Genomic DNA, 15,673 nt, shown 5'->3' with positions numbered 1-15,673 from the left:
CCCGCTCGGGGTGCAGAGGCGGGGCGCACGGCTTTCCCCTCCAGATGCCGGCGGTCTCCTCGCACTTTCCTCCCGCTGCCCCGGAGGCGGAGGCACACGCGTGGGTCCGGCTCCCGTTGGCTGTGCAGTTCCAGGGATGGCAGAGAGCCCCCCGCTCCCCCGCGGGTGCAGCCGGGAATGGGGCAAAGCGGGAGGGATTCCCCTCTTGAGTTCGGGGGGTTCCCCACCCTTCGCGGTCCCCCGGCTCGGTGCGCCGCCGCGGCTGCTGCGAGAAGCACTTCAGGGCAGCGCAGCCTGTGCCACGGGCTCCGGCGGGAGGAGGCGGCGGCGGCGCGGCTCGCACGGGGACGGGAAAGGAGGTGACCTTCAAACCCCGAGCTCGGGGAGACCGGGGGGAGGGCTGGGGTGACGGAGGGGAGCGGTGTGCGCCCGGCAGGCCCACGAGAGCACCGGCGGGCGAGCGCGAGAGAGTGCAGGGAAGATCCTCCAACAAAAATAGAGATTAGAAAATAAACAAAGGAGAGCGCGAGAGAGCGAGCGCAAAAATGTGTGCATGTGTGTGCGCGTGTGCGCGCGCGCGAGTGTGTGCGTGTGTGTGAGTGTGTGAGCGTGTGTGTGTGCGCGCACGACAGGCGGCGAGCAGCCCTGGCTGCGGAGCCAAAAATAATCGGGTGCGCGAGGGAGCACCCCCTCCCCGCTCGCGTCGCCGGCGCGGCCGCCGCCACCGTCACGCGCGCAGCCCCGGTTTCCAGCGGCCGCGGCCGAGGCCACGCGGGGCTCCTGCTTCTGCCTAAAGGGGCGAGGGAGTGAAACTTGGCCGTGGGGTCCGAGCCCAGGCCCTTCTGGTCCTGAAACCTTGTGTCCCCAAATGGGCTGGGTCCTCCAGCACCAGTGCCCCCACTCTATTCCCAACCCTTCACCAACACCCCCACCCCATCCCCGAGAGGAGACAAATACCCTGGAGAGATAGATGGTCAGTTGGTAAGTGGAGGCAGCTTTTTGGCCCAGGCCATTCTCAGTCTGGGGAAGTTTTCTGGCGAATCTTTAAATCTTCCTGGAGCTATATCCAAGACCTGAGAAGTTATCCAGGCCCAATGCCATGCAGGGAAGGAACGCCCACAGGCCTGGGCATCCCCTGCCCTGGCCTCTTGCTGGCGGCCAATCCTGCCCTGGGTACTGACTCTAGAAGGGTCTAGAGATTGACCTCCTAGCAGTTGCCTTGGAGCCTGAAGGCCTGTGACTCCTTAACAAGTATTGCCATTTAATAAGCACGTACTTTTCACCAGATGCTCTTTTAAGCATTTACGTTGAACTTTCTCAACAACTGGTTGAAGTAGGTGCTGTGGGTCTATCCATTTCACAGATCACCACACCAAAGCTTAGAGTGGCTGGAGCAGAGTTTCTTCCTCCCTGAGCCCCACCCTCGCCTCACTGAGCCAGAAACTCCGCTCTTCTTTTCTTTTTTAAGTTAACATTCTAGGTGATTATTTGCACAGGAACGATTGAGGTCCAGGGAGTTAAAATTTGCTCAAGACGACACAACTGGCAAGGAACCAGGATTCCTGAGCAGGTCTTCCAGATTGAATGTGTTACAGCCACTCCCACCCTGCCTGCTGAGCGGGATTGGACCAGGCCCGAGCAAACGGAGAATTTGATGGGAGGCTCATGTTCATTTCCCTGTTCTATTCTTTTCTAGTTTTGGGTTTGTTTGTTTTTTTGGTGGGTTTTTTTTTTTCTTTTTCATTTGCAGCATGGCTCCTCTTCCAAGCAGGACTGCAGATTTCTAAAAGTCGGGAACATGTTACATGCATTGCTTTGTACCGCGTGCATTGCCTAGTGCCTAAGGAGGAGCTCCCCTGCATTCCTGTCAGGCGAGGTGTCTTCCAACATTAGAGTAAAACAAAGAAAGGGAATGTCTATCAACAACTGGATTTTTAAAAAATGTTCCATTTTATCATCATTTGAGAAAATCAGTTTGAAAAATCCAGAAAGAGATATTTTACCATTGGCCCCCAGTCGGTGGTTTTGTAATTGGGGTTGGCTTTACCTTATGCTTCCTTAGGACTCTTTTCGATAATAATATATTTGTATGTAAACAACTTCTTTTTTTCTTTCTACTGGTCTCTTATCCTTCAGTGAGAGCACAATGAAGCCATAAATCTGGGTTAGTAACATTGTAATCATTTCCCCCAGAAATTGTTCACAATGGGAAAAAACACAGAATTTAAATGTAATTGTCTAGCCGTGCAGGGAGATGAGATGGGTTGTAAAAGAGGTATTCTCAATTTAAAAGCAAATTATCAATAATGAGAGAAGAAATAAATGGCAGTTAATGGGAAGCTCTGTTGAAATATAATGTTTAGTGCAAATTCACCAACAGGAATTGGTTCTCTATGTTCCTTCTTTTTTATTCCAGAAGGGGGGGAAATGAATGCAATCATTCAATGCAGAAACCCTGGTTGTTGTTTCTTTAAAATGGGTAATCTCTGGGTGCTTTTATTATTTTTTAATATATATTTTTCCACTGGAGATGAAATAAAACATACTCAACTATCTCAAAATCAAGGTCAGTCTGAGTAGACTGTGACTTATTTATTTTGGAGTAGAAATAAGCTTAGCTACATGAGTGTCAGGCATGACTCACTGACACCTGTGTTGCTATGTGGCTTAAGAACATTTAGTATGAGTGAGAGAGACATTCATTACAATTCAAAACAGAATTAGAGTGAAGATCAAGATAGCATGCTATCATGCTATTCATTTGAAAAGTATTAGTTTCTTTTCACAATAACCTTTCCCATTTTAGGCAGTTTTCCTCTTTCCTCTATGTTGAGCCACTTGTAGGTAATGAGAGTTGCTGAAATAAATAGCTTCTAGGACAACCTAGGACGGAGAAGGGCCCAGCTCCAGGGGAAAAGAACAGGGAGACTCTGGCTCCTCCTACTGGACGTGAAACTTACTTTACAGTTTGTGATTCAGGCAGATGTCAAAATGGTGTCTCCATAAAACTGTTAGGAAAGAGCGACTTTGTAGTCTCATGCCTGGCTGAGAGTGCACGAACCCTGCTCAAAGCGCTCAGGATCTGTAGAGAGTGTGCATTTCATCATCTCACTTTCAAACTTAGGATCATTCCAGGGCTCCTCATGGTCCCCCAAGGGGAAGTCTAAAGTCTTCCACCTGGGTTAAGAGCTCCTGGGTTAACTAGTTCTCATTTTGCGCTGACCCTACGATCGAGGGGTAATTTTCTCTTCTTTGTCTCCAATCCTTTGCATATGTTGTTCCTCCAACTTGGAATACTTCTACAGACTCTCTTGTCCTGGAGAGCTTCTATTTCTATTTTAGGTCTCCATGTGGAGATCACTTTCTCCCTGATACCATCCCCCCCCACACCCCTCACAGAGATAAGGCCAGTGCCCCTGTTTTGAACTCCCTGAGCACCTCAACTTAACTTTATCATATCATTTGTCTCTGCCTAGAGTAAACGTTGTCCTCCTACCCCCATTAGGCTGAAATGTCCTTGATGTCAAGGGCTTTTCCTTAGTGCATGGAGCCAAACACATGATAGGCTTAGTAAATGCTTGATGAAGCATCCTTCTACCTTGCCGTGATTGCCATCTCGATGGGCTGGCCTCTATGAGATGGATTGAGAGATCAGCCCTCTCCCCTGCATTCATTTCATCTTTAAGGTTTTCAGCCATCAAACATCTATCTTTCTATAGGCTAGTCTCTCATGTAAACCATTTGTTATATAAACTAGGCACAGTCTCTGCACTGAAGCAGCTTATAGTCTAATGTGATAGGTAGGCACATAAATAAGTATCCCAATAGTTTAGAAAGAATGGGAACATATAGCCAAAGAAGGGAGAAAGAAAGAAGGTCAAGCAAAGCTTTCTGGAGGAGATCACCTCTAAGCAGAGAGGTAGGAATTCCCCAAAGAGTTGGGTGAAGGACATTCCTGGAACACAACTCATGAGTGTCTGAAGCCAGAGTGTAGCTCCTTCGGGGAACAGCAAATCTGCTCATAGAGTCCTGCTGAATTCAAAGGGCTGGAAGGTGGGGGGGGAGGCAAGACAATGGACACAGAAGACATAGGCCCGGGAAAGGGCCCTGAATTGAAAGGAGCCACATGTTTGCTTCACCACAAGGCAGTGTTTGGTAGAATGACTCAATCTTGCCAAGACCCACCATCCATAATCCCAGTGCCCACAGCCTGGACATGGCTCTGCCTTGACTGATGCTTCAAGGATCACTTTGCTCATTTTGTAGTTTTTAAGAACTTTTCCTGGTGGTCAGTGTAAATGCCTAGTGAAGCCTAGGGGTTATTAGGTTACTCCAAAGTACTCCAGGAGTTTTAGGGATGACGGGTGGTATATTAGACAGGCTAGAAGGCTGGACAAAGCGAATTAGAAGAACTTGAAGCAGTCAAGCACCTTTCTGTTTCCTTCCTCAAAGGATACCTTCCAATAGCAGTCACTGGAGAGAGGATGCGATTCTCGTTGGTTATAAATGACTGTGAGTCAGTAAAATCCTTCGCACAGGCCTAGTGCTACGGCAGACCTGCCTTGCCCTGGAGTTCTCAGTCTTCAGGCTTATCTCAAAGCTTTACCACAGTCTGGGTCAACTAATGAGCTAATTAAGACAGTCTGGGGACCACATGGGAATGGATTACACCTTAGATTCTCTATTTCCCCCCTCAGTCATCGGACACATGGCAGATGCTCAATATATAGTTATTGATTGGTTCAACTAACTCACTGACTATCGTGTACTTCAGGTTTTTTATATTAACCAAGGCATTTAATACTAAAGACAAGACGAGCCATCCAGTGTCCAGGAATGAGTTCCCTTTTTCTGAAAACATAAGCTTTCTTTTTCTCTGTTCGAAAATGTCTTTGAAATACTCAACATGATGGTTCCTCCACTTGGCCTTGGGCTCATTCTTTTCACCCTCCTGCTTACATCTCCCACATACTGATGAAGATAGCAATGACATTAGGAAAAATAACATTTTGAACAATCGTGCTGATAAGAATAGCAATAGAAACAGCAAGCATGTGACATTTACTAAATAAACATTTTAGGTGTAATACTTAACCTTCACAGCACAACTCTAGGTGTAAGTACTATTATGACTTCCTTTTTAAAAATGAGAAAGAAGAGGCTCAGGGACTTGGTCACACCACAGAGCTGGTGAAAGTTTAGGCCAGGACCCAAAACTAGTCTCTTTTGTGTCACAGCTGGGTTCATGAAGCGTAAATCATGATGCATCTTGTCTTTCTGTTTGCTAGGACTCATACTCCACGTCGGTAGGTTTAAATCATGTTAGTGATTTATGGTCATGGGTGCAGAAATTCCTAGTCCATTGGTCTTGGAGTAAGAAAAATAAAGATGGAGGTTCAGTGATCCGCAGGACCAAAGGGAGCCTGCGAACAGACAGGGAAGAAAACAGAACCAGGAGCATCTATGAGGTTATGGGGCTGCTCAATCAGCCAACACGGGAAACTGCCATAGCACAGCCTTCCCTGGTCCCTGGGATTCGTCCCTACTGCATAAGCTTGTTTAAGGTAACACATGGCACCCGGCCGGGTGTGGCTCAGGGGTTTAGCGTCGACCTAGGATCCAGGTGATTGGGGTTCGATTCCTGGTCAGGGCACATGCCCGGGTTGCGGGCTCGATCAATGACTCTCTCATCATTGATGTTTCTATCTCTCTCTCTCCCTCTCCTTTCCTCTCTCTGAAATCAATAAAGATATATTTAAAAAAAAAAAAAAAGATTACACGTGGCCCAAAGCAGGGTTTCTCAAACTCAGCACTACTGATATTTTGGGCTGGGTGACCCTTTATTGTTGGGGGAATACCTGTGCCCTGTAGGGTGTTAGTAGCATCCTTGGCTTCTACCCCACTAAATGGGGCTCCCTGACTGCCCTCCAGGTGATGAGAAACAAAAAAGTCTCCAAAAATGTCTCCAGGCATTCCCAAATGCTCCCTTGGGTGGGGGGGCAAAGTGACCCCAGGTGAGAAGCACTGGTCTAAAGTAGCCTCATCAATATGATGCCATCAGCAGTAGGGGTCGTGCTACTAATAGCAGTGACATAGTGATAACAACTAGCATTTCTCCAGGCTTTCCATGTACCAGGCGTCAGTCTACACCTCCACTCGTATCCTCACGGGTTCTTCATAACAACTCCACAAACCAGGCTTTATTATTACCCTCATGTGACCGATGAGGAAACCAGGGTCCAGAGAAATGAAGAAACTTGCTCACAGTCACCAAGCTAGGAAGTAGTTGGCTGAAGATTCAAACTCGGCTCCGCGAGGACTCTGCTCACCCAAGGCCGTCATAAGAATTAAGTGGTATAATCCCCGAGCGGCCGCTCAGCATCGCTCCTGGCCCACTAACTGCCCCAAAGGAGTGAGCGGTGACTTCTACACGACAGCCAGAGAGCAGGGTCATCTTTAAGAATTGCAGTGTGGTCTCGGCAATCCTCTGGAGGTTTCCTATTGACCTGAAGGTCCCCGCCAAGGCCCAGACTCTCTTGAACTAAGAAAGGAGAGGAAGTCACCACAGTCCTCCTCGATGACCCGCCAACGCAACCTGCGCAAAGCTGACTGCTTGCTCCTTTGTTCCAGCTTTGAAAGTACCGGTAAGTCCTGAGTCTGACCGGTCGTTAGCAAGAAGCCTTTGCCTGTTTCACTCACTCGCAAACGAATTGGGAGTTAGGTGCCCGTTTTATTCTCTGGCTGGAGAAGGTCATCAGTATATGTCTGCTGAGGGCTTGAGGACAAATAAAAACAATTTTGAAGACTTTCTATATGTCGAGCCTCAAGTACGACATCTAACCTCAGAGAAGTCAAAAAGGCAGGTAGTATTATTACCCCCATCTTACAGGTAAAGAAACTGAGGCTCAGAGAGAAAGAGCAAATTTTCAAAGCTTGCAACCTAACAAGCTCAAGATCTTATTTTAAATTCTTGACAGTCTGACTTTAGGGCGTGGAATGCTTTGCTGCACCTCCCAACCTTCTCTCTAGGTTTAGGGGGTCCAAAGGCCAACGAGGCAAAGCCTTGTGTACATGTCCTAAAGTCCTGCTCAGAGTATTTTTTTTTTTAAATCCATAAGTGCTGCTTTCAACGTTCCACTAAAGTCAACTGTGAAGGTTGAAAGTGAGACTGCTTGAGAAAAAAATAAAAGTTATAAGTCAATGAGGCGTAAATAGTTAATGAATTTATAAATATAAATAGTTTACCCTTAATGTATTAACACTCCAGGGAGGGAAAAAAATGTTTCATGTATTAGCAGCATAGAGTATTGACCATCGATTTCTTTCAAATGCACTTATTTTATTTTAAGTCGTCATCATTTTATTACAAATGGATAAGTAAAGATATTTAAGCCATTTAGGGTGAAATATGCAACCCAAAAGGAAGAATATGCATTTGCAGTGGTTACTGGTGGGTGATGGATGCTCTGAGCAGTAAAATATCTGTAAATCATGGTCAAAGTATGCATGACAATGCTCGCCACTTATACTTCTATTATTTCTATTTTTCTATTTATTCCTTATACTTCTGTTAAGAGGCGCAAATCTTTAAATTAAAAAAAAAAAATCGCTGGAAATACCTTCAAGACTACGGAGCAGATGATATGAGGAAATATGGGTACACAGCTAAAATTTGGGACTATAGCCCGGCCGGGCATGGCTCAGCAGTTGAACGTTGACCTGGGATCCAGGCGATCGGGTTCGATTCCCGGTCAGGGCACATGCCCGGGTTGCAGGCTTGATCCCCAGTCGGGGGCGTGCAGGAGGCAGCTGATCAATGACTCTCTCATCACTGATATTTCTACCTCTCTCTCCCTCTCCCTTCCTCTCTCTGAAATCAATAAAGATGTATTTTTAAAAAATAAAATAAAACTTGGGACTATAAACACCTGAAGGATACAGTTGGGGCACTAGGTTGAAGCATGTTAGCAGCCTTCTCTGGTTTTCCGTTCTCTAAGCTTCCTGTACCATTACTTTAGGCTTGGCTCAAAATGCTCTGGGACATTAATTTGCAGACACTCTTTTGGGTTCCCCCAGAAGCAGAACCTGAGACAAGTATTTAAGAGCCAGTATGAATTTGGGAGGTGACCCCAGGAAACAATGGCCAGGGAGTGGGAAGTAAGCTCGGGAAGGGGACTGTAGCCAGCAAAAGTATGTTGTCAAGCAAGTTACCACTGTGGGCAACCGAAGATCCTGTCCACTGAAGAATTCTGGAGGTCAGGCTAGCACATGCCATGCAGTTACCCCACCCAAGGGCAAGGAAGCTTGAGAACGTATATACACTGATCCCCATCAGTCACTGGTGAAGGGTTAGTTATTTATGGAGGGAGTATTAATCCAAAGCCACTTCCAGCCTTCCTTGGGAATCCAGTAATCAGGGGGGGTCCTTCGGCAATGGCGCTGACGTTGGGAAGTCCAGAAGCATCAACGAAAGGGTAAAACACCTAGGGAGAAGGCCTGGGATGTGGAACAAGGAGAGCATCTTCTGTATTCTCAATGTCTCCATGAAAAAAGAAGGGGAATGCTGGCTTTGCAGGAGCAATCAGCAATGTGCCCTGTAGGAATCAAAAGCCCTTGTACCTCCCATCACCCATGAAGCTCCATAGACCATTCAAATGTCCTGTGGTTGTCCAACCGTTGTGCATATAAACATCATCTCCAATGCTTACCAAAATTCAGATCCTGGGCACCAAGCTGGAGATCCTGATTCAGGAAGTCTCAGATGAGGCCTAGGAACCTGAATTTCCAAATCCCCTACACACACCACACACACACACACCATGTATTCCTTCCGCAGATGTTCCAGGTCCCTGATGTGAAACAACTGTGTGTTTAGTCCAACAGGAGAGTGACTTGTGGGTCAGGTTGAAGGTGGGGAAAGGGCGGGACTTGAGCCTTTTTTGTGATCTGAGGGCTGTGTGCATGGATATTTCCCTTCTCTTTGAAAACATGATTGCTTGCTGTGCTCTCAAACTCAGAGAAAGGAGATAATTGTTAGCAGAATTCTGAAGCACTGATTATGCACCACGAATATATTATAACCTTCAGGTATTTTGCAGGGAACCCATGGGACCACTCAGGAAGTGCCATTTTGGAGTCTCTGGAGCCATAAGTGGGACTAAGAAACAGTGATGTAATGCATTAGTGAGAATAAACAAATTAAGCTTCAGGAGGCTCCGGTTCTTGCTCCAGGCAGGCAGCCTGCAGGCGGTCAAACCTTGCTGAACCAGTTGCTTTGCATCAAGCCCTACCTGGTTCACAGGCGTAAGGGCATATTGCAACCAGGTGAAAACGCATTGGCGGTTTTAGGTGGTAGACCAAATAAAGTAGACCATTATTCCCCTTTTTTAAAAAAATGTTTTAATTGATTTCAGAGAGAAGAAAGGAGCGAGAGAGAGCTAGAAACATCAATGATGAGAGAGTCACTGATCGGCTGCCTCCTGCACGCCCCCTACTGGGGATCAAGCCTGCAACCCGGGCATGTGCCCTGACCGGGAATCGAACCGCGACCTCCTGGTTCATGGGTCGGGCTCAATCACCAAGCCACACTGGCCTGGCGACCGTTATTCCTTTTGGATAGGTCATTTTTAGGCAGTAGGAAGTGGCAATAATCCTCGAATTGCTATTGAAGAATGTTCTGGACCTGGCGTTTGCACAAGAAGTTCTTTTATTAATGAAAAAAAAGGGGGGGAAGTAAAAAATAAACTATATATGCCTTATGATAGCGGGTAGAATTTTCTTGCCTCCTCTCTATTTTTAGCTTAAAAAGGATTTCGCAGATGTCAGCAACCATTAATAGGCTGACAAAAGAAGGGGTAGCCAACGCGTGACTGTCAGTGAAAAGGCCATCGGTCTATTTGATTTCCCTGCCTCCTCTGCTTTGATGCGCCTCTGAGCTCGAAAGCTCCGAGGCTCGCCTGCTTGCCATTATTCCGTAAGGCAATTAAGCGACTTGGCAATAAAAGCAACCACATTTTTCTGGAGCTGTTCACAGAGACTACAGAACAGCACAGCGCAGGACAGATGTTGAACCAAAATGTAAGTACTTATCTGAACACACTTCCCGGTGCCAAGGCCAGAGGCCCTGCCAGGGCGCTCTGCCTCCGCCTTCCCGCCCCTGGGCCAGGCGCTTCTCCACCAGTTCATTCCTCCCTCTGCTCTCTGCAGAGCCCCCGCCTTCAGGACATAAACACGCCGAGGCTCTCATATGAGTGCTCCTCCTGCAGCTCTTCTTCAGCCCGAAGTGCTTTGGGCCTCCCTCCACCACGAGCTCTCTGAACTCAGCAGTCCAATCCCTCCAGGGACCCGCTGCAGCCTGGTTTCCATCCCCACACCTGCCCACTGCAGCTGCGATCTCAGCCTCTTCTTACTGGACGACCACCCTGCCCCCGCCCACACGGCCAGGCTGGGCCTTTGGTCTGGGTTGCTGTCTCACCCTACAAGTATTTATTGAGTGCCTACTATGCATATGAAATAAATGGGAGCAGCCCCGGCCAGTGTGACTCAGTGGTTAGAGCATCGGCCCATACACCAAAGGGTCGTGAGTTCGATTCCCTGTCCAGGGCAGGTACCTGGGTTGCAGGTTCGATCCCCAGGCTCGGTCCTGGTGCGTGCAGGAGGCAACCAATTGATGTGTCCCTTTCACATCGATGTTTCTCTCTCTCTTTCCCCTTTCCTCCCTCCCTCCTTTCCATTCTCTCTAAAAATCAATGGGCAAAATATCCTCAAGTGAGGATTAACAAAAATAAAGAAATAAATTCAATAAAGTAAATGGGAACCCAAACCTACTGTAATAGTTATCTCTTGCTGCATAACTATTTACTCCAAAATTTAACAGCTCAAAACAGCAAACATTGCCTGGCCGGGCGTGGCTCAGGGGTTGAGCATCAACCTAGGATCTAGGAGATCGAGGTTCGATTCCCAGTGGGGGCACATGCCCGGGGTGTGGGCTCGACCCCCAGTCGGGGGCATGCAGGAGGCAGCCAATCAATGACTTTCATCATCAATGTTTCTTTCTCTCTCCCCTCTCCCTTCCTCTCTCTGAAATCAATAAAGAAATATTTTTTAAAAAAAACAAAAAACCAGCAAACATTACCTCGCAGCATCTATGAGTCAGGATGTGGGCACGAGGGAGCAGGTGCCTCTGGCTCAAGTGTCTGGTGCGCCTGCAGCTCTATCCCCAGACTCCCCCGGGGAAGACCTGCTTCCAGGCTCACTCATGCGATTGGTGGGAGGAGCCGGCGCCTCACCGGTTCTGGTCTCAGGGTCTCAGTTCCTCCGTGACCATTAGCTGGTGTCCACCCTCAGTTTCTTGCCACGTGGGCATCTCCACAGGGCAACTTACAACGTGGCAGCTGGCTTCCCTCAGAGCAAGAGAGAAGCACCCGAAAGGGAAGCCATTGCTTTGTTATGACCTAATCTTGGAGGTGATGCTTCATTACTCTCGCCTATTCCACTCATTTGCGGTGAGTCAGTAAGTCCAGCCCGTGCTCCCAGAGAGGAGGTTGCACAGGAATGTGGAGGCTGGGAGGGAGGGATCATTTAGTGCCACCTCAGAGGCTGACTAGGATGTCCCCACTCCTGAGAGCCTCGGTTCCAGTGAGCTAGAATCCTCACCGGCGGCAGAGACAGGAGAGGAGGGGTGGGGGGGAGAGGGTGGATCAGCGTATGGAGGGACTTCTGTGCCCTGCGTGCAACTCAAGATGTCTAAAGGAAACTCTCATGTGCCCCTTCAGCTCCCTTCATTTCCACTCACTGCATCTTATCATTTGTTATCCAGGCCGGTACAACAGCCTCCTAGCTGGTCTCCTTGTGAAAATCTTTCCTGCCCCCGCTCCATTCTCTGCTTACCCAAGAGCAATGTTTTAAGTACTGTACTTGTCAGGTCTCTCTCTTTCCATTCCCAGTGATGGAAACTCAACTCACACCAGTTTAAATGAGAAATGAGATTTATTGACATAGGGGTGAAAATTCTAACGCGGCAGGGCCTTTAGGCTTTGCTGGAGCCAAACGTTCAAACCATAAAGATCATTCTCTCTGTGGTTCACGTCTCAGGGGTCTGCTTTCCTCTGTCTTGGTGTCGTCCTCAGCAGGCTCTTCAATTGCTGTGTCAAGATGCCCTCTGTTACTCCAGACTTGAGGATAATATTCTACCAAGCTAGTAGCCCCAGCAGAGAGAAAATATCCTTTTTACTCCAAGGAGTTCTAGAAAAATCCCTAGAGTCTGCCCCTACTGACCCATATGAGTCACATGCCCATCACGAAACCAATCAAGTGACTAGATGGACACAGTGACCAAACCAGAGTTTGGGGTCAACCCCACCCGAATCACCCAGTCTTGATGGACGGGCAATTCCCCCAGAGGAAACTGGAGTTCAGTACCAGGTTCTGAACAGTCAGATAATCGGATAGGCAACGCAATGCAAAATTAACACACCACTTAGCTGATTAATAACCTCTCTGCCTCTCTGTTACCTACGTGATAAAGTCCAACTGTCTTTGCTTCGCATACAAGCCTCTCCCAAGAACTGACCCAAGCCTGACCTTACAGCCTTATTTGCCAAGCCGTCTAATTTAACCGTGAAGTACGACGCGCTGTGCTTGAAATCGCCTGTGTTCTGTCGCCCCCTGCGTCCCTCTGCCTGCAGCGCTGAGCTTCTACTCCACCACCCGCTGAGCCATAATTCTTATCTGAAGACCCAGCTCCACGACCATCATTTTTTTGAAAAGCCTCTCCCACTTCTCCTGGCTGAACCAGTTGCTCCTTTCCCCCAAAATTGTGTAAATATCCCTATTTAACAGGGGGAAATGTTGTTCCCCAGGGGATGTTTGGCAATGCCCAGTGACATTTCCGATTGTCATCCCTAGAGGGGAATTTTTTTGGAATCGAATAGGTGGAGGCCAGGGATGTTGCTCAACCTCCTACAAGGCACAGGAAGCCCCCACCACAAAGAATGATCCAGCCCCAATGTCAACAGCGCCAATGTTCAAAACCCCTCCTCCACTGCAACATTTAATGCCCTGGATTATAATTATCAATCGTATCTCTTCTCAAGTGGATCATGAGGTTCTCAGGGACACGGCTGCATTTGTCAGTGTACTCGCAGTACTAGCAGGTGCCTGGCCCATAGCAGATGCTCAATAAACATTGGCAGAGTCACTGAGGAAGGGAATGAGTGTCCAGATGGGCTTATGAAACATTATCCAAGAAACTGAATTCCTGGAAGGCATGGTGGTTCCTTCAATGGCTATTGTATTTAAAAATGTCAGCTGCAGGGTGGGTTCCCTCCCCCTTTTCAAGAGTAAATTTGGACGAAAAGTTTCTGAATTCAAAGCCCCATGATTCTCTCTGCAGTTTCGTCTGTTACTATCTGTACTTCTCATGCTAACAATTAACAAATGCTCACTTGGCTTTTAATCATTTCTAAAGACAGGGGACATAGCTAGCACTTCATTCAAATGTATACCCTTCCCATATTTTAGAAAACTTTTTTTCAACCAAACAAAATGTTATGGCCTTTCCCCCACCGGATTTTGGGTTAAAACAAGGCTTTGTGTATGTGATAGCTTCATCTACTCCATTGCAGGCTTGACGAGGGGATGCACATGCAGAGTCAGAAGCTCAGCACCACGTAAGGTCTCGCACGTTTCTCAGAAAGGACATTCAAATGTCAGATGGAGTGATTTACACTGCATGTCAATACAGAGAACTGCAAGGTTCAGCAAGTCAATAAAGCTTATTAGAACAATCTTAGGGCTGAGTATCAATGTACCCCAATGAGGACCTCAGAAATCAGACTCTATCTCCAGGCAAATGGCATTAAATAGACCATTCTGGAAGGAGAAATAAAATTAAAAGCTTCCATTATTTTGAGAGTTCATGTTAACTTAATAATACACAAGAAGCTGGAGAAATTTGTCTTTATAGTCCCAGAGTTAAAACCTTCTGGAAATTCATTTGTTTAAGCTCCCATACACTGAAAATCTCGGATATGACAAACATTATATAAGGCAAGTCACATTTATTCATTGTTATTTACCAACATTTACATAGTGCTTCCTATGGACCAGTCTTCTAAATCTTTTTGGATATTAATTCCTTTAATCCCCACTACAACCCTATGAAATTGGTATAACATTGTCTCTATTTGGCAGATAAAGAAACTAAGGCTCAGAGAAGCTAAGTAAAATGTCCAAGGTCACCCAGCTGATAAGCAGTGGAGCTCCCATTCAAAGACAGGCAGGTGGTAGAGTTGATGTTCCTAACCACTGTACTACACTGCATTATATGTATTACCTCCAGTCCCCTCAATAAACTTTTAACCTAAATTTCAGCTTGCCCAATATTCCAAAATTGACATTTTACTTAATTGCCAACATTTTGAGATTAAGAGACTTTATAGAAGAGCTGGATTTCTGGGTTCTCTTGACAAATCACAGTGCCTGGCCACCCACAGAGGTCTGCTTTCCTGCATGACCGTGGGGGACTGAGAAGAGCGTCAGGCCTGCACAGACCCACCTTGCTCATTTGAGTCTCCGGACACCTGAGTTTGGGGCCCTGGCTTAGCTGTTTTGCAGATGAAGATACTAATTTCTAGAGAGGTTGGGGAACTTGGCCAAGGCCCCAGGTCTAGGGAATAGCAGGGGTTAGATTTGAACTTGGCAGGGTCCCAATGGAAAAAACATGACACACTCAAATGGAGGCAATTCAGGGATATATCCTTTTATTTAAAAAGGGACAAGTAACAAAGGCATGGCAGGTTGGAGCAATAACCCGAGACTAATGTCAACAAAGCCATTATCTGGACATCTTACAAAACAAGGAGAGGATGCTGTAAGGACAGAAAAACAGAACCAGCCTGGCTGGCGTGGCTCAGCTGAACATCAACCTAGGATCCAGGAGACAGAGGTTCGATTCTGGGTCAGGGCACATGCCCAGGTTACAGGCTCGATCCCCAGCAGGGTGCCTGCAGGAGGCAGCCGATCAATGACTCTCATCATTGATGTTTCTATCTCTCTCCCTCTCCTTTCCTCTGTCTGAAATCAATAAAAACATATTTTTTAAAAAAATTTTTTAAAAGAAAAACAGAACCTTCCAGAGCAAGTGCTGTGAGAGAAGGAAGAGTGGCCTTCAGGTGAGGGGTACAGAAAATCTCGTAGGAAGGGAGCCAGGGGGACCAACTCCCTGACCCCTTTCCCTCTGCCTTCTAGCCACAGTGCTCGCCACTGGCCAGATCCGCATGGCCAGCAGAGGCCTGGGGCTTCTTGCTGGATGGGGGCCAGGGAGGGAATACAGCACCTGCCTAATTCACAGCTCCCGCTGGATTTCAAAAAGCCCGCTTTTTCTACTTGACTTGACCTAACCATTCAATCTATTTACTATTCTAACGATATTAGAGATAGCAGCAAACACCAACATGGTGCTTAAGATGTGCCAGCTCGTGTTCTAAGAACTTCACATGGATTAACTCATTTTTCCAAATGCCTACCATGTGCTAGGAATGGTGTCCTCTCTAGACACACGAAAGGGTATGGGGGGGAAATGACAGAGATCTCAGGGATCCTCCTCTCTCAAGTATGGGGGCAGATCACGCCATCACATCCCAACCTACTCCAACTTTTCACTGAAACTCAT

At 47.2% G+C, this 15,673-nt stretch overlaps 1 protein-coding gene across 1 annotated transcript in view; it reads right to left on the bottom strand.

Annotated features, from left to right (window-relative positions):
* The window catches only part of RBFOX1 (RNA binding fox-1 homolog 1), a 1,935,778-nt gene that overhangs the window by 1,359,021 nt on the left and 561,084 nt on the right, over positions 1-15,673 (bottom strand). The window lies entirely within an intron of this gene.

This window comes from Miniopterus schreibersii (genome assembly GCF_964146895.1).
Source record: "Miniopterus schreibersii genome assembly, chromosome: 3".
NCBI lineage: Eukaryota > Metazoa > Chordata > Mammalia > Chiroptera > Miniopteridae > Miniopterus > Miniopterus schreibersii.
The sequence above is the reverse complement of the archived record's forward strand: the minus strand, read 5'-3'. Positions and strand labels throughout refer to the sequence as shown.